This window comes from Cygnus atratus, chromosome 2 (genome assembly GCF_013377495.2).
Source record: "Cygnus atratus isolate AKBS03 ecotype Queensland, Australia chromosome 2, CAtr_DNAZoo_HiC_assembly, whole genome shotgun sequence".
NCBI classification, from domain to species: domain Eukaryota; kingdom Metazoa; phylum Chordata; class Aves; order Anseriformes; family Anatidae; genus Cygnus; species Cygnus atratus.
In genome coordinates, this window is record NC_066363.1 from 53,010,770 (window position 1) to 53,034,336 (window position 23,567).

Here is a 23,567-nt window from a genome sequence, read left to right on the forward strand (position 1 = left end):
CTGCAAACCCACTGCAAACTGAAATCAAGGGAAAGCTAGTTGACGGTTTCTTGGAGGGTGGAGAGGTTAAGTCAATGATTTACCAAAAGTGAGGAACTCCAGAAGTGAGGAAGGGTGGTTAGAGCGCAGAGCACTTGGAGTCCCTAAAGGCTCAGGCAACTTTTCTTGCTCTACTGCAGCCTTTTAGGACCCATCACTCAACAGCAGCAGTCTTAAGGACCAGCAATGTTACATGAAACAGGGACAATGGTACCTCTGCATGTCACAGGGACGTGAGGCATTCAAAACACAGTGATCCCAGAAGAGCCTTACATGGACATTAAAATTATTAGATTTCCTTTTAAGCTCCACATACTCCAAAAAGGACCATATTGAGTACTAACAATTCAATTCCGAGTTAGAAGAGAACCTTAATTCACAAACACAGATCTCAGGCCTCTGTAAGATTTGGAGGATTTAAGCAGCAATCATACTTCATCAGTTCACATTTCTTCTCCTCAGCCTTCAAATAAACATGAAACATACTGACCCAAGAACCTGGCCTCCCATAATCGGAGGGTAGTGCACTGCAAGACAAGGAAACATTGAAACCTATTAAGGTTTGATGAAGAAGGAGCCAGGACTCTCAGCATCCCTGCTAGGTATAGAAGGGCAGAACAAAGACACCCTTCTTAGGAACTGGAAACAACACTACACATCTAGCTCACAAAGCAGGTAGGAGGAAGAGTTTTGTGGTGTTGAAGAAACATCCAACAAGGCTTTCTCTGAGGAGGCTGGTGTTCAAAGAGCACCAGCTTAATTTTCACAGCAGACATCTCTAAGCAGTCAGCTAAGTAACCTAAATGCTGCAGTGAGAGTGCTGAGAATCTTCTAGGAAATTAAGCCAAACAGCTACAGCACCACATCACTATGGAGTAATTGAACACTTTGATATGATAATTGATTATCATGCATTGATTAAAGCAGGCAAGAGAGCATACACTCTCCAGATGACTTTCAAATTACAAAGCCACAAGCTTCAAAGCTTATTTGGATTCACACAACAAAATACACTTTATTATTTACAATGTAAAAAAAAAAAAAAAAGGCATCCTCGTAAAAGCAGCAAGAATTTTAAAACAATGAGTGGTAAAATGGCACAACTTGAAATAAGGGACTAATCAATGCTATCAAAATGGCTTCAATCTGTCCCGAGGACTCTAATCATTTCCAGATGATAACATGGGACTGATTGGATGTCTCCGGCAGCAGTTCTTATCAAGGCCTGATTATAACAACTGCAATAGGAAGAAGAAAAATTGGTTGGTACAGGGTGGTTAAGCAGGCCTGAGGAAATGTGCAAACAGTTGTTCAGTTCAGTGTAAGTCTACCTGATCTGGTGCATACAAGGAAAAGCAGCAACTGCTTTTGGTCATTTCCAGCCATGCTTAGATGCCTTTCATCAATACAGCCAAACACACGCTGAAGGAGTTTTACTTCACGGTAAGAGCAAACCAATCTGCAACCGTCTGCAATTTCTGCAAACCAGCAAATCGTCACCAAAGCATCTTTAACTTGCTTCTTCATTTTAAATGCCTTTTCAAGCTCTTCTTAATTACAAATGATTTTAACTGTCATGATTCCACCTCTAGAGCTGAAAGGGAACTACGCAGTTGTTACTACTTATTTGCATTATTACTCCAGACAGCAATCAAGACTGTGTTTTCCTTGGCATCGTTAAAAACTTAGCCAAGATATGATCCTGCTCAAAGAACTTTATCTAAATCTGCGTGACCAGAGCCAACAGGTGGCCACAACAGAGCAACCAACGGCAGCAGAAAAAAATCACAGAGCTCAAAGGAAAGCAGTGGGTTCAGGACAGAGTCAGGTCTTTAGTCCTGTAAATACAGCACTACATTTTTGGGCTGAAACCTGATGCCAGAACATGCAGCTCACATCACTCAAAAACTGGAAGCTAACCAGCTTTTCTGAAGGGTTTCTGTAAGGTTAACCACATTTCCTTAGGCAGGCCCTGCATTGCTCAGTTGTTCATGTTATGTCAGAGGAACAGTTCCCTGCAATATGGCTTCGATGGAACAAGGTAAAATCAAGTGTCTAGAGCCAGGCTGGGACTGATTTGTACTGGAAAATCAAAACAAAACTCAGGATGTACAAAGTCATCCAAAGCAAATACAATTGAGAACTAAGAGAGGCAAAAGTACAAATATCTTGCAATGTGTTTAAGCTGACTGCACTTGGGCTGACCACACAGAATGCTGCTTCTAATTTAGGAGGTAGGTTAAAAATTTGGTTTGGCACAAGAGGTGAGACAAAAAGAGGAAAAAAGTTTTTTTGGAAAAGGAAGGAATATCCCACTCATGACAAACATTAACGTGTCTAATAAGAACTTACTGCTGGTGGCTTAGTGTGTCCCTAACTAGTTACCTCTGTTTCAGAGGCTTGGTCCATGGAGTGCCACTCCTCAGACAAAGAAACGGCGACCTTCACAATGTCTGATGAGCCAGAGAAGTTTGGCTGTGAGGGGAAGCTTTTTCAGGGTGAAAGAGAAGGTTGACACTCTTAAGGACAGAAGACAGCATAATTTTTAAGTAATCCCTATCTTCGCTATCTGAAGTTTAACTCATACATGCCAGAAAAGCACGAGAACTTTACTTACATTCACATTTCTGGCTTGATGGCTGCATTCAGTGAACCTTTTATAAAATTACCTTGTGCTGATGTGATTGCAGAGAAAGACATAGTCTCCAGTGTCATCACTGTGTCAGCATGGGGCAGTCCTGGTAGTGGCAATAGCATGACACCAAACAGCCAGGGGATAACAGAGGCTAACCACATCAGGTGGTTTTCTCCACCAGGACCCAGTTGCCCACTGGTGTGCAGTGATGGGAAGGAGAATCCATGCTGCAGCAGCTTGCCTTTTTCAACCAGAGGCAGAATATGCCTTGTGATGAGAACCTACCAAAACTTTCTCCCTCCACGCTTGTTTTAGTCACATCTTCTGCAATACAGAGTGAAATATTAAGTGAGCAAGGATCTGCATATAAACAGGATAAATACCTCAGTCAGCCCTTTCATCAGTCACCATTTCCCAGTCTCAGGGAACATGTAAGCCCTTTCTCTGAAAATAGAACAAAATTCAGCATACAAGGACTTACTTCTCACAATTATTGGCTTATTTTTAATCAAAAGCATCACACGTATTACAGCAATTAAGCACATGAGTCATGGATTTGCTCATTTAGAAAGGCTCCCACTTCATGTTATTGCTCACTGGGACCACAAAAGGTGCGTGGCAAGGAGGAAAACTGTCCCAGGAGCCATGGGACAGATTTGTAGCCCAGGCTGTTTGCAAATGCACCTGAGTTGTCACCCAGGCTCACACCCTTCTCCTCCTCCTCCCCCATCTAATGGGACTGCCAGATTCCCACCTGAGATGCCGCTGTTGTGCCGCCTCCTCCCTGGGAGTGTAGGCAGCACTGTAAAGGAGGCTGCTTCCCTTTCCCACCCTTGTCTTTAGAACCCCATCCTGCTGTGGGAGTGCCTATGGAGCAATAAATGCATAGCCTGTCCCACAGGGCCTGAAGAGCCTGTTGTGCTTTTCAGGGGAGAGGCAAACCTGCCTCCCTCGTGTCCTGTGCTGAAAACCCATTATGGTTATGAGGTTATAAGTGTGTATTGCTATGCAGGCTGAAGAGGAATTAATGCAGCTGGATTTAGAAGGACAAAGAATCTGATATTCTACTATGATCAATGGTCATTGATCCAATGTTAATTAGTTAAAAAAAAAAAAAAAAACACTTATAAAATACTGGAATTACATATAATCGCCTGATTATTCATTCTGCCTTAGTACTGGTTCCTTGATGCATTTGACCCCACTTCTAGCAAATATTTCTTATTAAAAATCCTAAGTATATTTAAAACACAATGAAAGATAAGCAAAGATGCCATCTCCTTCTGTCTTTGTTTGGCTTAGCACTGTGCTTTGCATGAGGAGATGCTTTGCATGAGAAGCTTTGCATGAGCTTTGGGATTTCAATCCCTAATGTTGTCTCATCTAATGTAAACATCTGAAAATGTATAATCTTTTCTTTAATAAAGCTTCTTACAGACCTCTCAGAGTTGATTGTGTTTTGTGAAAGTGAGTTCCATGAGTCAGTTTCCTGTGTGAAACAAAAATTTCTTTACATATTCTCAGTGTCCTGTTTTCTATTCTCAGAAAGTTTCTCATTTTGGTTTCTGTATGAATGAGTTCTTAGAATGCCTCGTTAACCTTGTCTATGGTTTTCTTTCATATGCATCTTTCTTACCCATTTCCTTTGTAACCAGACGCAAACTTTATAATTCTTCACTGAAATGAGCAGTGCATGGAAATTATACAGCTCCAAGCGGTGTACTCAGTGGTATTCACAAATCTCTCACAAGGCCATTGATAACAGCAGCATGTAGTGACTGTCACAGACAAATACCTGGACCTGAATGACTGTGCAGTACCTGTCAACACAAAAACATTTTTTTTTCGCCATCTCTCTTATTCTCCTCCTCTTCAAAACCCTCAGTGCCTGGACCTCCCCCTGTTTTCCATGCCCAGCTCAGCTAAAAGAGGCTCTGCCAGCTCCACAGTGCAGGTCTGCTCTAGCTGACAAGGGTCTGTGGAAGGCATTGAGCCCCTGCAGAAAGAAGCCCAGACAATGTGCATCAACAAATTAGCTAGACATGTGGCAAAGGTCAACGTGCCATTGCTGTAAGAATCAGACAGAGCCAACAAGACAGGTAGGAAAAATTAAATCCTTGAAAGTGGTAGAGGAACAAAGTAGAACCAATTGCTTATGGGGCCTAGAGTGGCATATGGTTGGAAAGGGCAGTTTTGCAAAGATGTAAATTCCAGAAATAAATGAAAGACAAAAAATAATTTAAAAAATAAAAAAAAACTCCAAAACTTTTCCTTCGAGCCGGAATTGAACCAGCGACCTAAGGATTTCTTTCTACAGACAGCCTACAGTCCTCCGCTCTACCAGCTGAGCTATCGAAGGAAGATGAGAAAGGAGTGCCAAGAATGAGTCAAGACTACATCAACAATAGCCTTAGGCTCTAATGGACCTCCATATGCATTGCTTCTCACAACAGCAAAACAGTATCAGAAAAAAGGGCACAAGCCTGGATTTCCCTGCACAATTGGATTTTGGTTACAAAACTGCCAGTTTTCTGCCAAATAGTTCACAGCTCTTGTAAGACTGTTGTTAGTGGTAGCATTAAGGTTGGAACTCCTGTGATGACCCATATGAAATCTGCCTACTGCTTGACAAAGTAATTTGCCTACTCTTCTGTGATCTCGCCACATTTCCTAAACTGAGCTAGGAGAACAGAGAGTGGAGCTCCACTCCACACAATTCCCCACAACACTTCTCCAGCCAAATCCTATAACAAGTTAGCAAAAAAAAAAATCAGTTAACATGCTCCCTGACAGCTTCCAGACTGAATGCAGAGAAATGAAGGAAAAGGATGTAAAGCAATAGACACTAAGGTTTTAATTCAAATCCCACCTACTCCCACGGCCCACGTGAGACCTCTCATACACAGATGAGTTGCAGCGTCTGGTGTTACTGCCCCAGTGGGATACCCAGCCCCTGGGCCTGGGAGGTTGAGCCTTTGTGAATCATCTGAGTGCCGCAGCTCACAGCGACAGCAAGCGAAAGCAAACTTCCCTTTTTTTGAACCACAGTGATTCACGAGCATCTCAGCTGTCTGAAAAGCAGGGTGGGGTAGAAAGCTGTGAGCAGACACTCTGTTTGCTGAAACTATGCCACCCTACTTGTGATGGAAGCATGTGTAGCAGCGTTACCTCAGTGTCCTGACAGCATACCCCTCCTTAACGTATGCTTACCTCCGTCTTCTCTATACAATGCCAGACACAGGTGTGTTTTAGCAAGTGTGTAGCCAGCAGGCTGAGGGAAGTAATTATTGCCCCATGTTGAGCACTTGTCAGCCTGCCCTGGGAGTGCTGTGCCCAGCTTTGGGCTCCCTTGTACAAGGCGGGTGCGGACAGCCTGGAGTGGAGGGCCAGCAAGGTGACGGGGCTGGAGCACACGGTGTAGGGGGGTGCTGAGCAAGCTGGGCTCCTTCAGCCTTCAGAAGAGCTGGGTCAATGGGGACCGTGCTGCAGCCTGCGACTGCCGAGTGGGAGAGGAAAGGAAAGGCAGGGCCAGGCTCTGCTTGGAGGTGTGCGGTGAGACGATGGGGAGGCAGCAGCAGGGAAATTTAGATTAGATACAAGGGGGAAAAATACCATGAGAATAAGGATTTTTACCACAGGAAGAAGCTGCCCAGCGGTTTTGGAATCTCCATCCGTGGAGATATTTAAAACTTGATTGGATGCACTTTAAAATCGTACCCTGTCTGGACCAAGAAGTTGGATCAGACGCTCTCCAGAGGTCTTTACCAACCTCATTTACATGGTGTGGATCACCCCTGCACCACATACTCAAGTGACTCCCCATGTCAGGAAGGTGACTTCACAGAGCAGAAGAACTCACAGCAAAACCATCACCACATACTTCTCTGTGAGGTAAATACAGCTTTTTGCCTCACAATCACGCTCTTCTCCCCACCTCACCCCCCACCTTTTATTTATTTTCGTACTAACAAACATCTTAGGCCTCCCTTACACAGATCTTTATAGAAATTAAATAAAATATCTCCCTGATTATGTTTATAGGAACACAGGAAGGGCAGGAAATATTTGTCTTACATGTGAGGTGCTGTTGTGGCCTCTCAGAGGCCTCATCCCGGAACCTGCCATTAACCAGGACATTCATGTGCACACAAACAAATATCAGGTCATCTGATGATGTGAAGAAAAATTTGGAGAGAAGCAGAACTGCTGGATGCCAGCAGGACAATATCTGAGCACTTGGGGGTCAGATGGCCTCGGTGGGAGGAGGACTGGGAGATACCCATATGCGAGAATGCAAGGTTAATCTTGTGCTGGAGAAAGAATGGCACAACAGATAACACACACAACCGTGGATCAGCAAGCTCCTAAACCAGAGCAGATAGTGTAGCCCCAGGGCTTTAATCTTTTCCAGTCTACAGACCACACAGCATTTTCCAGGGGCACTTCAGGCTCCCTTCAAGCAAATTCAAGCCTATTGTCATGAGTCTGCCTTATCTGAGTTACCTTTCACAGACCTCTTAAAAATAATTCACCAGTCCCACCCATGCATTCAAAAGACCCCCAAACTGAAAATCACTGCTCTATTCAGTTTAACTTATTGGCACTGTCATCTAAGCCAGTGGTGGGGTACCAAATACAGACTTTGGGGGAAGTATCACCATTTCTTTGGTGTCAAAAGTTGTTACTGGGGAAGATAACCATAAACCACTTGTTCTTTCCTATAAAAAATCAGTGGCAGTTAAGATAATAATTCAAATGGAATCAGATAAAAAGTGGATGCTGTTACTATCTATGCCTGAACAAATGGGATGCAGAAACCAGTGTTGCCTTGACAATAAAAAGCACTGGAGTTCTCCTTTTTTTCTGGAACTTGCTAGCTGTGGTGCATGGGTGATTTGTGAGAGATATTCTCCTAAACAACAAGTATACTCCCCAGGGCAGCTTTTCAAAGTAGATATTCCTAGGAAAAAAATAATTAATTTTTTCTTCTCCCTTTTTTTGTTTTTTGAACTTGGTAGGCTTTGAATGCTTAACAGAATTAGATTCTGGCATGGAGATCATGAAAGATCTCTGATTATTTCGATTCTTTTAACTGATTAAATGAAAATACCAAGCTCTGAGAGTCATGTGAGCAGAGCCCTGAGCTATATAAAGGGAACAGCTCACCTGTTTCATGTTGTGTAGAATAAGATGAAAGGAAAGGATGTAGCTTGAAAGCACGATGGAGAACAGCCAGAGGTAAAGCTCCTAATAGCTGGACTGTACAATTAGACTTGGTAATACTATGTGTTTTGTTAAGCTTCCATTAGCATATGATGGTCTCCAGTGTTTTGGATGCTTAGACTGACTTTCTAATATGGCTTTAAATGGCTTAAAGTTGGTTTTCTCCAATGAAAAGCTTTAAAAAATCTGGTTGATTCTGAGGGACTTTGGGGGCCGATTTCTCTTATTTTAAGGTAGAAATAAATACATGCTCTAAATACGAGCATTAAATTTGACTTGCAATGAATTTGTGAAGTCTTTATGCTCACTTTAATTCTACCTGGTCTGTGATACAAGCCACCAGATGATTGCCGTGGTTTCTGCACTGCCAACTACTGATGAGTTTAGGATATCTCAATATGACAGTCTTGTGTGACACCTCTGCAACAGAGGAGGTTTTAAGTACTGCTACTCACAGCAACTTGAATAAAGAGTCTGAAGCATCAGTGAAGCAATCATCTCTGTCCACCTACCTGTTGAAATTCAAGATAGAAATCTCTTTGGGTCAGACTCAGACTAAGACTTTGTACTTAAAGGCAGAATAGCAGCTGGCATAACAGACCCCCAGCCCTGCCTGGTGCCCCCAGGCTCTGTTGTGATGTAAATAATATGTACAACTCCTTGGGCCAGCTTCAGAGATAACTTTAATAATATCTCAGTGTGAACGAATGCCAAGGGGCAGGAAGGTGGGAATGCAGATGGAACTGATGGGGGTTTCATATAAAGGCAGCTTGATTGCATGAGCAGTGTGGGCTGCATTTCAGGAAATACAGAGTTTATAGGCCATAACTTACATTATTTGTCGTGCTCAGAGAACTCACTTAACACTTCTGATGCTACACTGCTATCAGTAATAGACATTCAGAGGTAAGTATCTTACAGGTATTCAAAACCTGAGCTTATACTTGCATATATATGCTTATAATTATATATGTATATAGCTTAATTTTGCTATGTAATAACCTTATAAGTCTGGGGTGGACTTTAATGCAAAAATATTTCCTTTACAGCTAAATTATATTAATTCAGTATTTTTCATATGTATGACCAGTTCCATAAGCAATTAAAATAAAGAAACTGAAGTTTCTGTGGCAGTGCTCAGACATCAGAGTCAGACAACCTTTTTCAAGTGTTATCTCTGGAGCTGGCCCAACAGTTCAGCACCAGTCACTATTAGCAATTATACAAGTGCCTGCGAGCTCACCCCATCAGTGGGCATGGAAAGAGGTAGTCTGTATGTTAATTGTCGAACTGTTCTTCAAGGAGTTAAACATTCAGCCCTGCGAGTTAAACTGAGAAATGCAGCAAGTAGCATTCCCGTCTTCTCCCCGACAGAGGGTTCCAAGTCTTGCACTTCTCCTGGTGAAAGACAAGATTAATAATGTGTGAGCTCTTCTGAGATGATGATCAGCCCAGAAAGTTTTGATAATTGGGTGGCAATTAACCACTGTCAGGACGTGACATTATTCAGATACAATGGACTAGTGCCTAGCTGCTGGAAATCAGAAGTCATCAGAGCCTGACCCCTGTCTATTTTAGCTTAGTTTCCATTCAGTGATTATCACGTTGGACTTCTTTTAAGCAAAAGCTCAGCTAATCACCAATAGGCTCTCTGTTTAGGTCCTGGTCTCATCGAGATGGCAAGGCAAATGAGGGTATTTCTGACAGATACTTTGTGCTTTCCAGCCTCGTGTCTTTCCGCTGCATGTAAATATTGCTTTGTGATAGCAGTTGCAAAGGTTGTGGTCTTCCCTGCAGGTTTTGGTGTCAGTGAAACCCTGCATCATCTGGGGGAGGGCTGCAGCACGGAGCACAAAAGCAGCACTGTTTGGGCTACCAGAGAGCCCGCCGCCTCCTGCGGCCACTCCCCCTCGGGAGGCAGCCCTTCCACCCAGCAAGTTTCCTTTCCCTTCTTCATTAGGCCTCTCAAACTATAAAAGCCCTAATGAAAATGAAACACGCATGTCATATATAACAAGGAGAGGCTCAACTGCTAGGGAAAAAAAGTGTGAAATTACAGTATCAGTGTGAGAGGGAGAGATATGAGCCCTCATTCCCCAGGAGAGAATTTGAAAGTGCATAATTTTTTCCATTCACAAACCACATTTAAGGGGAAGTTTTTGGAGGCTGAGAGGAAGCACCACAAGAAAAATAGAGCAGTTACGAGAGAAGAGAGTACTTCTGCCCTAAATATTTGGGACCCTTTTTTAATACACCAACTTGGTTTGGCATGGAGGGACGTGCAAGCACAGCCCTGATGAACAGGCATGGTTCCCAATAGGTTGTTCCCCCCACAGCTAATACTTTTTCTAGCCTTCCTGAAGACTAAAAACCAAATCCTTCAGGGGTCACAAAAGAAAGAGAGTAGAGTATAGCCCTTTGGCTGCTGTGTTGGCTTTCCTCTTCATGGGAGAATTTACAAGTCCTGTGTAAGGAGGAGCCTTGCCTGTGTTGGGTCTGGCTGTGGCAGGAGTCTCTTGTTCATGAGAATCTAATTTACATTTAAAGAGCACTTTAATATAGCATAACAATATTACCACACATCTTGCTCAAGCAAAGGATTTTTCCAATCCATATTCACTACCATATAGAGTGACTATAAAATGAGTCACCATACCTTAAATTTTTGCATTGACTATGGTGACAGGAAGCTAATTAGACAAACTGACCACATCTTCTGGACCCAAATCCACATTACTTGGATGCATAAGAATTATCAGCTGTGTGAGAGCTCATGCTTCTAGAGGTAGTTGGACTTAAAAGAAGAAATAACAGGTAAAGGAGCAAAGACCAATGGCCACTATGGGGCCTAAACCAGTAAAGAAGCAGTATTTAAACTCTTTTTCAGCTAAACTTTAACACCTCACAATGTGGCCAAAATATGTTAGAAGCATGTCTGAGGCATGAATGCTGGACTCAGACCACATGTAAAACTAAGCTCCAAAGATGGTTTGACTTTTCCAGGTTATTCATAAAGCGCAAAGAGCATATATTGGAGCCAACTGCACATAATAATCTTAATGGAACTGACTGTATTTTTCATAGCCCATGAAGCTCCTGACCTTCAGGCAAGCTTTGCAGGGCAGCAAGAGACCTGGACCTACTGGGATTCAGTAGACCAGAGAATAAGAGTTTAAAATCTGGGCTTCAGTTCAGCCACCAAAATCAGGAACCTTTGGTCAGGTAGGGAGACCTACCTAAGAGCTACTGTCTTAAAAATATCATCTGTCCTGTTCCCTTCCTTATCAGAAGTCATGATGCAAACTATGCCCAGATATTATATAGTCCTCTTTTCTGGTATTCTTAACTCTGCATCAGATCCAGACATGTCAGATATCATTATGTATGAAAAAAGGAGAAAGGACAAGGTTAACATCAGATTTGCTTCCATGTGGAAACACCTCTTCTGAAAGGGATGAACAAACTTCAGAAGGTTAGAATAAACACCCAAAATAATGGCTACATCCCTAGGAGCTGCACAGTCCTTCCTTTTTCTTAGATTTTGCTCAGCCAAAAGGGGGGCACAGCACAAAGAAAGGAATTGGGCCAAGGGATAGTATTGCTACTATTTTGTGTGTATTATTTGTATTGCTATAGTGCTCAGGGACCTTAAACGGGGATTAGTGTCCCATTGAACTAAGCACTATAAAAACAAACACCACAAAGACGGTTGCCTGCCCCTGAGAGCTAATCTTTGGCCACTTCTCTGCGGCATCTGGCTAGAGCAGGGCATAAGGAACTGTATTAGAGCATATTGCATGGACTGCATGTAATCTTATTTCTGTAACCCTTGTCCTTCCTTATCCTACTGCCCCACTTCTGTTTGTTGTCCTAACTCATCACCTCAATCTAAATTTAATTTGTGAGCTTCTTGTACAAAAGACTTTGTCTTTTCATTTGCTCTTTTTTTTTCATTTTGCATGGTTTTGAGCAATAATATATAACTGAATACATGAAACAAGATAAATAACCTGTTACCCTGAAGAATAAGATAAACAATATATTTAAATATGCATCAAGACACGTTGTGATTTTGTACCTCTGTAGTGCTTAATGTGTGTCAATGAGCAACATAACTATGTTGGCAATATGTATATATTTTACGTATGGCAATAAAAATAAAGAAGTCTGGTTGACAGGTATATACACACCAAGCGTTTCTCTAAATGATATGTGGACAAAGGAGAATTATCTGTAAATAATTCCTACTGGTTGAATACAAAATAAGCTGCTAGTATACTGCATTGTGATTGACAAATTGGGTTTGCTGGTCCCCACAGAAATAAAGGAATGTGACAAAGTCAGGGCAATACAGCCTCAGCATCCCCAGGGCCTGGACCAAAATATGGGCATTCTCCCATCTTCCAGACCAGCTTCGTGCCCGCAGCATCCTCTTCCCCTGCCTGCTGTCACGGCAGCTCCAGTTTCAATAAGGGACCATTTGTTGGCAAAGGAGGGTGCTGTAGAATTGGCAGTTTCTGTCCTTTCCCAGGAAAAAGGGACTGCCTGGACAGAAAAGTCTGTAAGCCAACAGTGTCATGCAGCAGGGTCCAACAGCTCTGCCACTATCCATCCATCCTGAATCTTATGTAATCAACTCATGTTCTAAAAAAGGAAGAAAAAAAAGTATTTGTTTAAAACACTCTATTGAAGAACTATAAACAACACAGCATGTTAGTTTACACAGAATGAGCAGTGATGGTACAGTGCAATGTGAGGGTACAATTCACTCCTGTTTCCCCTCCAGGCTACACGGATCTCTGCCTGATTGTCAGTTTAAAATGCAGCAACTATTTCTGTGGGCTTGTAAACTCAAACTTACGGCAAAGACAGCAGAGCATACAGTAAAGACGGACTCCAAAGAAATGAAGGAGTCCCTCAAATATCACCCTGCCTCTTTTCACAAACAGCAGAGAAAGGAGGGTCAAGGCTTTTTAAGGCACATCTGAAAAAAAAAAAAAAAAAAAAAAGTGTGCAAACTGAAGTGAGTGAACTTCCTTCCCAGGCCTGGCATGTCGCACACTTGTGGACATGAGGGGTGAAGGGGGAGGGAGCCCCTTCACAGCTCAGCAGTCAAGGCTGAGAGCTATTTGGATTATATGAGGAATTTCAAGTGGAAACCATCTGAATGTGTGTGTGCCTGTGTGAAGCTGAACTATGTTGAAAGAAAACAAATGACTTCTTATACTACCTCTTCGAGGTCCAGTTCTAAAGGGGCATAAGTAAGCCTCGTTTTTCTTGCCTTAGCAAACTTAAATGAGACAGAAGCTCACATTTTTTTCTGTTCTGAATGCAAACAATCAGGAAAAGCCCCTGACAGCAGCATTATGAATGAATTGGCATGACAGGCTGTAAATAGGTTTGATGCTAAACAACAACAAAATCCTACTGCAGCCATTTTAATATTTCAGCTTCCTTCTTCACCCCTGCCACAAAGCAGGCTTCCTCAACACGTGACAAGAAGAATTCAGAGGGATGCTTGCCAAGTGTTTCCTGACCCAAATCCTAGAGGTATCCTCCATCTGCAGCAACAGACAGCTCGCTGTGGTCTGTCATTACCTTCTGTTTGGTTTTCAACACCAGCTATCCTAGTTAATGAAAGAAGATGCAACCACTGAAGACAATGGTCAGACAAATGTTAGCAGCATTTCTGGGAAGCTTTGAGGAAGACTCCTCTGCCCTCGCACAGGCCAAAATACAGAACACTAATGACAGTCATAACTGAGGCATGCATACGCAAGCGTGCAGCTTTAGCAAACGAGGTAAGCTCAGCTGCTGTGAAAACAAGCTGTACAAAGCCTGGTGGAGAGGATTTAAGAACCAGAGATGAAGGGCAGAGCTAACTGTTCACCTTCTGTCACAGCACCACACCTACCTACTCGGCCCCTATCTGAAGGCAATAAATTTCATTGCCTGAAACAGACAGGCTGTCAGAAATATGTTTCCTGTAGGACCAAGACCCAGCTCCACATCCATAATGCTCTTCTATGTAAATGTTTGCATGTGGCCCTTCACATCTAAGGTTTATAGCAACGCATGGTATTTAGCCAAATGCCATTCCCCTAAAGGGCAGCATATTTTTGTTCTTATAATCTTGCATGGAAATTGAAATGGACATATTTTAACATGGGAAAAGTAAACACGTTTCCCCTCAGCTAGGCACTGCTGTATGGAAGAAGCCACTGTGATGATGATGACAGCGGCCTGAGATTTTTCTCTGTGCATTCCTGACTGAGATTCTGAAACCACCAAGGAAGAAACTTCCCCACAGAAAAGTAAACCCTCGATTTGACACAGGCACATAGGCTCTGCACTGGGGATTGGATCTACTCAGCCAGACAATGCAGGAAGTGCTGGACTCATCAGCAAGGCTCTGTCATTTTGTTCGTCATCAAGCCTCCCTATTTGATGTAACAAGCTCCCATTTACCTACCGTGTAAACATGCTGTACTTAAAATGCTTGTCTGTGATAAACCATTCTCCCCTTTGAGGATCCATTAGGCCCAACATGAATTGAGCCTAAAAAGCTATTTAGAGCTTTTGGAGAATTCTTTGCATTTCCAGCTTCACATTTCAGTTACTGCAATGTTTGTGTTAAGATGCTTGTCTAAGTTCTGCCCTGCAGGATTCAGAAGAAGAAAAACGTTCCTTTTGTACTGAACACAACCAGTAGGTATTTAGCTATATTTTTGTGTATTATGACAGTACCATCTGGCATTCATCTGCTGGGTACCTCAAGAGAATGTCCCCTTCCTACTTGCCTGTATGATGCCGGACAAAATGATAGAGTACACCAAAGGTTAACTTCCTGTAATATGGTCTCTTGGCTTATCTTGAATAAGACAATAGATCCTTTATATTCTTAACTATGTGTCTCACATGTTCTCCTGCCTGCCTGGAAAATGGGGTCATAAGAGATTCTTATGGGTCAGACACTTCCTAATGTGAAGCCTGGGATAATGCTAGCGAACTTAGTAACAACAATCTATGAGGCCAGCTGGCGGTGTGCATAGAGAAGGAAATATGAAATAGGAATGGATATTTGCCCAGTTAGATTTGTTCTGTTCCACTGAAATGCTTTGTACAGTGGAAGAATAAACAAACCACTGCTCTCAAAAGTCATGGTTCACCTGCTGACTCAGAAACTCATGTCTGTCAACCAGTGTGAGAGAGGCCAAGGGGACTATCTGTTTGGGTTTCTCTTTTGGTCTCAGCCTCATTTATCTTGTTAGTTCCAAGATCTCCATTTCATTCTTGAAAGAACTATAAAGGAAGTTTGGCTCAGTCGCTCACACACACACACACAATTATTTGATTATTTTATGCAAACAAGCAAGAACTGCAATGCCAGCTCTTAGCATGGACCAGTTCAGATTGACTAGTTGAGCTGCTGAGTAATGTCTTAAAGCTATTTTCATTTTAGCTCCTTCCTCTAACAGCAGTTCATACATCTCTTTTAGGATACATTCTTTAATACTCCCAACCTGCTTCTTGCAAACAGCCTTTTCAAGAGAAACAAGCCAGTCTCGAGCAATTAAGACCTATAGATCTCCCTTCACTTCCTTCAAAGCTATTGTGGAGGTGCAGCTGAAACCCATTAAATTCAATTGAGCCCAAATGGCCCATAAGTCATATGGAAACTTCCTCTGGGCTTTTAACAAAGAGCCTTGCTTTAAATTCCAAATTACAAACAAATTCAGTCTGTTCAGCTTTCACATAAAACATAAAAATTAAAGAAAACATACAGAGGAGAAGTTGCATCAAATCACAGGGAGCATTATAAGAAAGTACAACCAGTTACTCTTGTTCTTTAGTTACATTCTTCAGTTAGAAATGTCATATTAAGTCATGGCAATATTTTCTTTAGCCTGGAATGGAAGCATGCTTTATTCAGTGTATCACAAAGTCAAACTCACAGCATTCACCACCCTATTCTCTCCTCTGACTTTTCCTCACAAAGGCTGAAAATAATTTATAGTCACATATATATACACATTATATATACATATAGAGTTCTATTATATCATGTATATCTACCTAACTAACCTAAGGTTCATATATAATAAGTAAATAATACATGTTTATATACTATATACATACACACACACTTAGTATTAAGTATTGCTTTATTGTGTGTCTTTTTTTTTTTTTTTTAAACAAGTTGACATATTTTTAGTGTGGCTTTACACGGGAGCTTTCAATCTGTCTAATATTAGGGATCGATATACGTACTGCAAGATCGTAAGTCAGCTGAAGACTGAAAAGATCCATGCAAATAATGCACTTAAAAATTATACAGTAAAATTGTTCCATAATACATCTTTATTCAGACTCCCCGTGGGATTGGCATGCTGTAAAAGCCTTAGAAAAGCCTCTGTTTGAGGGTTAATTTGACCCTCACGGCTCTGGGAATAACTGGAGGCCCAGATCTTTACGACTTTGTATCAATTAACATTTTTACATTCTTTTTAATAAGAACTTGATGAAAAATATCCTGCTCTACGTATTCTATTTGGCACCCGAGTAACAAGTCATTAGAAGTATCTGAATCTTTTTTTTTTTTTTTTTTTTAAAGTGCTATGGAGCATTTTTTTTTCTGAAGATACCGTGCATTCCCAGGGCACATCGAACGGAAACCATCGATGGAAGGAGCAGCTCTGTTTCTCCTATCCCTCCTCCCAGCCCCATGCTCCTGCTGCTCCCTCTGTACCAGCCCTGGGCTGCTTCAGCTCACTGGGCAGGCAGAAGTGCAGCTCAGCAAAACGAGCAACCATTTCTCTGCCAGCTCATGTGTAGCGAGTAAGAAAGATGGTGCAAAGGAAGCAGGACTCTGAAGCCATGAGCAGAGAGAGGAGAAGCAGGTCTGGGTTTTGGCAGCAGCAAGCAATTAGAGTGGCTCATCTGTTTCACGGACCCACACCCTGGAAGACATTAGGTTTGGTAAACCAGCAAAAGGAAAGGACAGCTGAAATGTGTTAGCCTGCACCTAAGCCAAAAATCAAAAAGTGCAATAGGATGAGGTCAGCGTACTATATTAACAGCTTGAATCTTGTTCCATTCCTTTCTCAACGTCCCCAGAAATTCGCTGTTATTTGGACCTCACTCCTGGGACAACGGTAACACAAACTACACAATTTCTAAGACTGTGTCTCAGGTCTGGGAGTTTTAGGAAATTAATTTCACACCGATGAATGAAGTAACACCTACTGGTAAAATTTTAAGAGACAAAGAAAAAAAAAAGGAAAAAAAAAAGGATGTTGAAATACCTGTCTGGAAGAAGTATGTTCTCTGCTTTGTTTGTTTGTTTTTCAGATTTTCCTGAATTACTGCCACCACAGGAACACAGTAAATCTGAAGAAGTGTAGACAGGACACTTTGAACTTCAAATAACGGGGAGAAGGAGAGGAGAATTGTTCTCTCTCCTCTGATTCCCCACTGCCAGGCAACAGTGAATTAAGACTGTCTGAGAAGCCAAGCACGCTGAAATCACCCCTTCTGGTGGATAAAAGTTATCTGAGGACAAATTCGTCCCCATAGCTGTAATACATTTCCCCTAAGCTTCACAACCCTGAAAACGACAAGAATTAAAGCAATAATAAAATCCCCCTAAAAACACGAGCCTGCATGCTAGCCCTGTAAAAGAAAATTCTCTAGAGCAATTGAATCAATGTCATTTAAGGGGAGAGGCGAGGAATCGCGGAGTGTCTGCGGCACTCAGCACATCACCAACTGCACCGAAGGCAGCTACGCCTATGGAGCCAGCACACGTTCATCTCAAGCCTCCTCTGATCCAATTTGTCTTGGGCTGACCCAAATACATGAAAATACCCGCACCAGTCACTGTCAGGATAGTTTCATGACAAGCTAAGTCATGAGCGCTTTTCAAAGTACTATTTTTTTTCCTTGAGCAAAAGCCCTGACTTCTAATTTGAAAATGGATTTAAAAGTGGTTGTGATTCATGGGGATTTATGGTCATTTCCCAGGGAGTTTCAAGCGCCTGGACTTTCTTCCCACAACTCCCAGGAAATGCAGTTAAAAATCTCCCACAGGTTGTTAATTCAGCGTGTTCGGGTTGGCCATGCAGGAGAGTCACCCGTCAGCCCCCGTGAAGCGCAGGACTCCTACGGACACTACCCAAAGTCGTTCCCAAAACCAGGAGACATGTCTGAAAACACAGTGGTACTCAGCTGGCACTATCGGCCTCGCTCCATGATTTACTACGCCATTCCCTAGTGCAGGCATGACCAGCATTAACTTGGACAAGTTACACAGCACTTCTCTTTCTGTACGTTGCTAATTTATAGAGAAACTGGAGGCCAATGGAGCAAACTGGGTGCGGGGGGGCACACCATTCCCTTTAGGAAATGAGCATTCAACAATTTCTTAAGCCAAAAGCACACTGAGGACACCACCACATTTAACCTAAGAAGTATTTTGCATTAATCCCGATTTAGGCACTGAGGTTTTCAGCTCTGACTGGTTCCAGCAAGTAATGTACTGAAAAGCCCTGGGTGAGGCTTTCTCTTCGCCTCCCTCATGCAGAATGCACTTCCAAGAGCTCTCTAAATGTCAGTCCTTGAGCAATGTGTTTAATACACAAGAGCTGGTTGCCTTGCACAAGTTGAAGGGGGAATCTTCTGCTTTTTGCTTTCCAGTTACTTCCACTGTTTTATTCACCATTAACATTGCCTTCAGTGATAAAGCTAAAAAAACCCCACCCTCGCTCGTTATCCTGACGATACTTAATTCTGACAGTACTTTCCATATACTTAACGAAACATGCAAACCAGTGACTAATGAGGTATTTGCACATAAGGGCCATATACAGTAAACTGCAGGGCAATAAAAGTAAAGGAAGACCATGAACTGATCAGCCGTCTGTTAAAATTATGCAGTGTGTCTTTTTATATGTATTGTATTATATCCAGATGCTGACTAGAACTCAATCCTGACTCCTTCAGCAAAGCTTCACCTTATATATATATAATAAAATAATTTAATAATAATAAAAAAGATTGGTCTCCCTTTATTACACGATAGCTCCCTACTTTTCAAATACTGATGAAAAGTTCAGCTATCTAGTGTCTTCCTGCTTTCTACCTATCATGTAAGGAGAGTACTGTTTTGATTTTGTGTGTGATTGCATCTGTTCCAGTGCTAAGCATCCTATCAGCATATGACCAAATAGCAAAGCTGACATTTTTGCCATGATTATCCATGAAATGTGTTTCCTACCTCTGATTTACAAGAGCCCTATTCATGAGAAATGATTAATAGCTCACTAGCACTGCCAAAAAAGCACATAAATCTAGACATCCTCTACGCTACTGACATGCTGCTCATCTCGTAGACGTGTTCAGATCTCTCTCCCTCTTTTCCGCTTATCTATGTCTGATCCCCAGTGGGCACACGCTTGTGCTGATTAGGCAGTACAGTTGCTGACTGGGACAATCTTAGGCTTACATTACTGATGGCACCCAATTAGAGGTTGCAGAAAGCAGTGTCCTTCCTGGCTGGTGCTATACAAGCATGATTAAGTGCTAAATGCTCTTTAAATTAACAGGCAGCATCACCAATGTGTCTGTTACAACTTACCGGTGTAGGAAACCAGCCCCACTGCCAAATTTTCCTTATTCACAGTTAGTCTCCCAGACAGCAGACTAATAGAGCTGAGAAGAGGGCAAGATGCATATAAGCATTTTGATTACACCTGATTCCGTTCATGCTTACAATATCCAACAAGGTTTCATACACTTGGCATTTAACATGCCTTTAAGTGCCCCGCTCACATGTGATAGATTTAAACAGGAACTGTCTGAGCTGGATGGAGCCTATGACAACGTTCTCCATACCCCGACCCTGATCTAATAAATGTTAATTCACAGTTCTTGAGCATCCTTCTTCTGAAGATCTAAGTGTTTTGCAATTATTACAGAACAGATCATACCATGACTTCTCATTTTGTTCCATAATTTCAATGGGGCTGCTGACACATTAAGACCAAAAAAAACGAGTGGCTCATCATGCCTAGGATATGAAGAGAGTATCAACGTTGAAGTGCTTTTCCTACATGTATCTATTATGACACAAGCCTTTAATTGTATGATCATGTTCTATTTTACAAATAACACAGGGTACAACATGCCTCTTCCTTGCTGACTTTGATGCAGACATGTTATAGCTTGCAACCGTTTTTCATTCCTGCATTCACTGTTATTTTCACTGTCATTACGATACAGTGCATTTTCTATTTAAGATACTGCCATCAGACCTCAGAATCACATACAGCTCCCACTGATTTCTCTGGAAACCCCAGCTATTTATTACACAGGACATTTTGGCCCCTGTAATAAATATGTATATATATTATTAATAAAATAATGATAAAAGATCACTGTTAATAACAGTGTTGGTAAGAATGTTGATAACATTCTTAGCACTCATGTGCTGTTCATTTTTTTCCTTTTTAACTTCCTCATAATTAATTACTGTTGCAGGCTTGCTTACAGTCAACTACAAACTTTTGAGTGCACCCACCCAGAACTTTACCAGATCGTGCCTTTTCCACAGATGCTGTTTGCAGCTAAATTGCTGGGATTTATTGCAACACAAACTCGTTCTCAGGTAAATACCTGGGAAGGATTGTATCAATGTGAAGGGATATCTTGCCTAATTGCACACTCTTTAGCTATGTAAATACCGTTCTGTTCTTCATGTACATTTGTATCTTTGAGCTGTTCAGTACTTCTGCTAAGTAACAGATAAGCTTTCTTAAAACAGCACTCAACTGTTTCATTAAAGAGTGAAGAGTGGCCTATATAATTTCCATTTCTGTGTCAAGGATAAGAAAAATTTTAAATGTTGCTTCTCTGGCTGTTGTATCGCAAATTCTTTCAGAAATTGAATATTTCATTATGGTTTCTTGCCATGACCTGACATCCAGATACATATCCTACATAGCCATGTGTGCAGATTAATCATGGGGCTACACCAGTTAGAAAGAAGAAAGTGCTGATGTGAACAGGTGTTTACTGTGGCCGTATTTTGTGCAACATCATTTGCAAAGTACATAAATACACAAAGTAAAAATCACACCCTAACAGCCACTTTCATTGTTCAGCATGCCCAAGCCTCCCTGTCCAGTGAGTCATAAGGCCCAAAGGGTCTTGTCTCTCTGCATACTTGTAAACCATGCTCACAGCTTGTTATCTTACTTATTTCTTCTGCTCACACCAACTGCTGCATTTGGAACCACTGTCTCAGAGTGCATGGCCTAATTCTGCCCAGCTTTTGCTTTGCTTGATTACTGCCTTTCTGCAAGCAGCTAAAAACCTGTTCAAATATTCCTACGGCTTAGCCTGAAGGAAAGCTGTTTAGAACACTGTATGTCTTTACCCAGGTCCATTACTTTCTACAGATTCAAGAATAACCTGACGGAAGCCAATAACACCTTGCAATATAAAAAAAATACATTTCTAAAGCAACAGCTACAAGCAAAGTAGTAGAGAATAAAACAACATAGATTTGTGCAAAAGGATATTTTTTAAACAATAAGTTACAAAAAATGAATGTTTTTTATCACTCATTTCTGTGATGTGTGCAAAGTAGAGCAGTTAGGATGAGGTGTTAATTTGATCATTTTCCACCAAATGGCAGAATCAACACAATGGAAACCGTGATGCAACCCTACCTACTGGGTATCTACCCACCTCTCAGCTTTTCAGATAATACAAAAACTTAGCTTTCTTTCATGACTGTGCTGAATATAACCTAAAATTGGACAGATCACACCAACAAGCAAAAAAAAAAAAAAAAAAAAAAAAAAAACTTTCCACGTATTTTTAGCAGTCAATATATTTTCTTAGCCATTTCACTGGGAGCACAACCTACCAAATCTTACATAACACCACTTCTTGGTGCACGTAGGAAACATGACTCCACTATCTAATTAGAGATCTCCTGACAGCTCATCTCCACTAAGTTTCATAATTACTTAACTCCAAGCATCAGTAATCCTCACTCAGCAGTTCCATACGAGCCTTCTCACTAGCCATTGTTTATCTCATTTCTTTTACTTTCATTCTTATTTCACCATGTGCAGTAATCATAACAGTTTTCAGATACCCTTTTCTTTTTTTTCCCCCTGAGATGTTGTTTGTTGCTTTCAAAACTCTTATTCAAAAAAGCGCAGAAAGGAATAAATGACATTTGGGGTATTTCATTACAGCTATAACCTCAAAGGTAGGAGGTAAGAGAGAGAAGTTTAAAATAACCTATCTCCTCTTGTCCACAGAAACATACCATCAAATTACATATTTGTGTTCTGGTGGTAGATGATGTATTTACAGGGCCTCTTCTACCTGTGTCCTTCAGTATAACAAAATACACTTTCTCAAAGTTTGTGCTATTTCAAGGATTATTCAACATTGGCTTACTCTATGTCCAACAAACACATGATTTAAGCAAGGAATGCCCAAAAGAACGATGTGCAAAAATCAGCACTCAACTTGATCTTGTAGTTCTTTGGCAGGTGCTCTACTTTCATAGGCACCAGTACAGGTAGAACAACTCTCAGGGAGTGGCCGGCGTGTGTTGAGGGGGCGAGGAATTATTTTCATGGATCACTTGCCCTAACTTTCCAAGCTTGGTTCCCATTTATTTATGAAAACAAGTAGAAAATGGCTTTCTGAATCCAGATTACTGACATTGAGAACCACCACTGACTTTTCATATGGTACTGTGAATGTTGTGTGTGCTGTTTCGGTCATTTTTAAATCAAAAGAGCAATGTGTCTACCTAAAGTTCACGATGCCATTTTAGCAGTAAAAAAATTAATGGATACCAGTACCCAGTAAGACTTGAAAAGTAGAAAGCAAAAGTCTCTACCACTGCTATCATTTTTTAAGAGAATGTGTTTAAACCTCAAACACTTAATGGGAGCAGTGTATACTCCCATCTGCTTGGCATGTCTAAAAGACACCAAATAAATCTTGACATGCTTTTGGAGAATTTTATCATTAAATAGTTTTTACACATCATCTTGACCCTTAAACAGCTTGATGAAAAACAAAAATTCTGAGTATCATCAAAGTTTTTTCCTAAGCTAAATGCCCCTGAAATGACCTAAGCTCTATTTTCTTTACTTAAACAAAGGCAAACAAACAAAAAAGAGCTTTCTGAATAAATTAATTCTAATTAAGTAAGGAAAGTAAAAGTTGGGTGGTTCTGGCATCAGCAGAATCAAAGCACATTCCATTATTTAGCTAATAGAGCAATTTTGTTAAACAAACTATACCTTTGTTCTGTTAATTTTGGAAGTCAGGCTTTGGACAGATGTTCCCTGCTGGATGCAGACATGCCAGGGGAAGGTTACAGCCCAGCTGTTGATCATCACTTCTTTTCAGAGGTTGCTGCTCCCTCACATTTGCCAGCAGAGCTTGCTTATAGAAACACTCCTGAAGCCACTTGAAGTGAGTGGTGTTACTACTTAGACAGTTTAAGCTAACTAGCACAGCTGCTGGAAGAGTTTGTGCCTGCCCATACCTTTAAACTTCCACTGCTCACAAGACTGTAGGTTTCCACAACTTCTTGTCAGGGCAGAAGCTTTTCTTGCTTTTTTGTGTCGCACCA

At 41.4% G+C, this 23,567-nt stretch overlaps 1 non-coding gene across 1 annotated transcript; it reads right to left on the reverse strand.

Moving 5' to 3' along the window:
* Window positions 1–4,943: 4,943 nt before the first annotated feature.
* On the reverse strand, window positions 4,944–5,033 carry TRNAY-GUA (transfer RNA tyrosine (anticodon GUA)). The gene is given in 2 exon segments: window positions 4,944–4,979; window positions 4,997–5,033. It is a non-coding gene; the product is annotated as a tRNA-Tyr (tRNA).
* Between the last annotated feature and the right edge of the window lie 18,534 nt (window positions 5,034–23,567).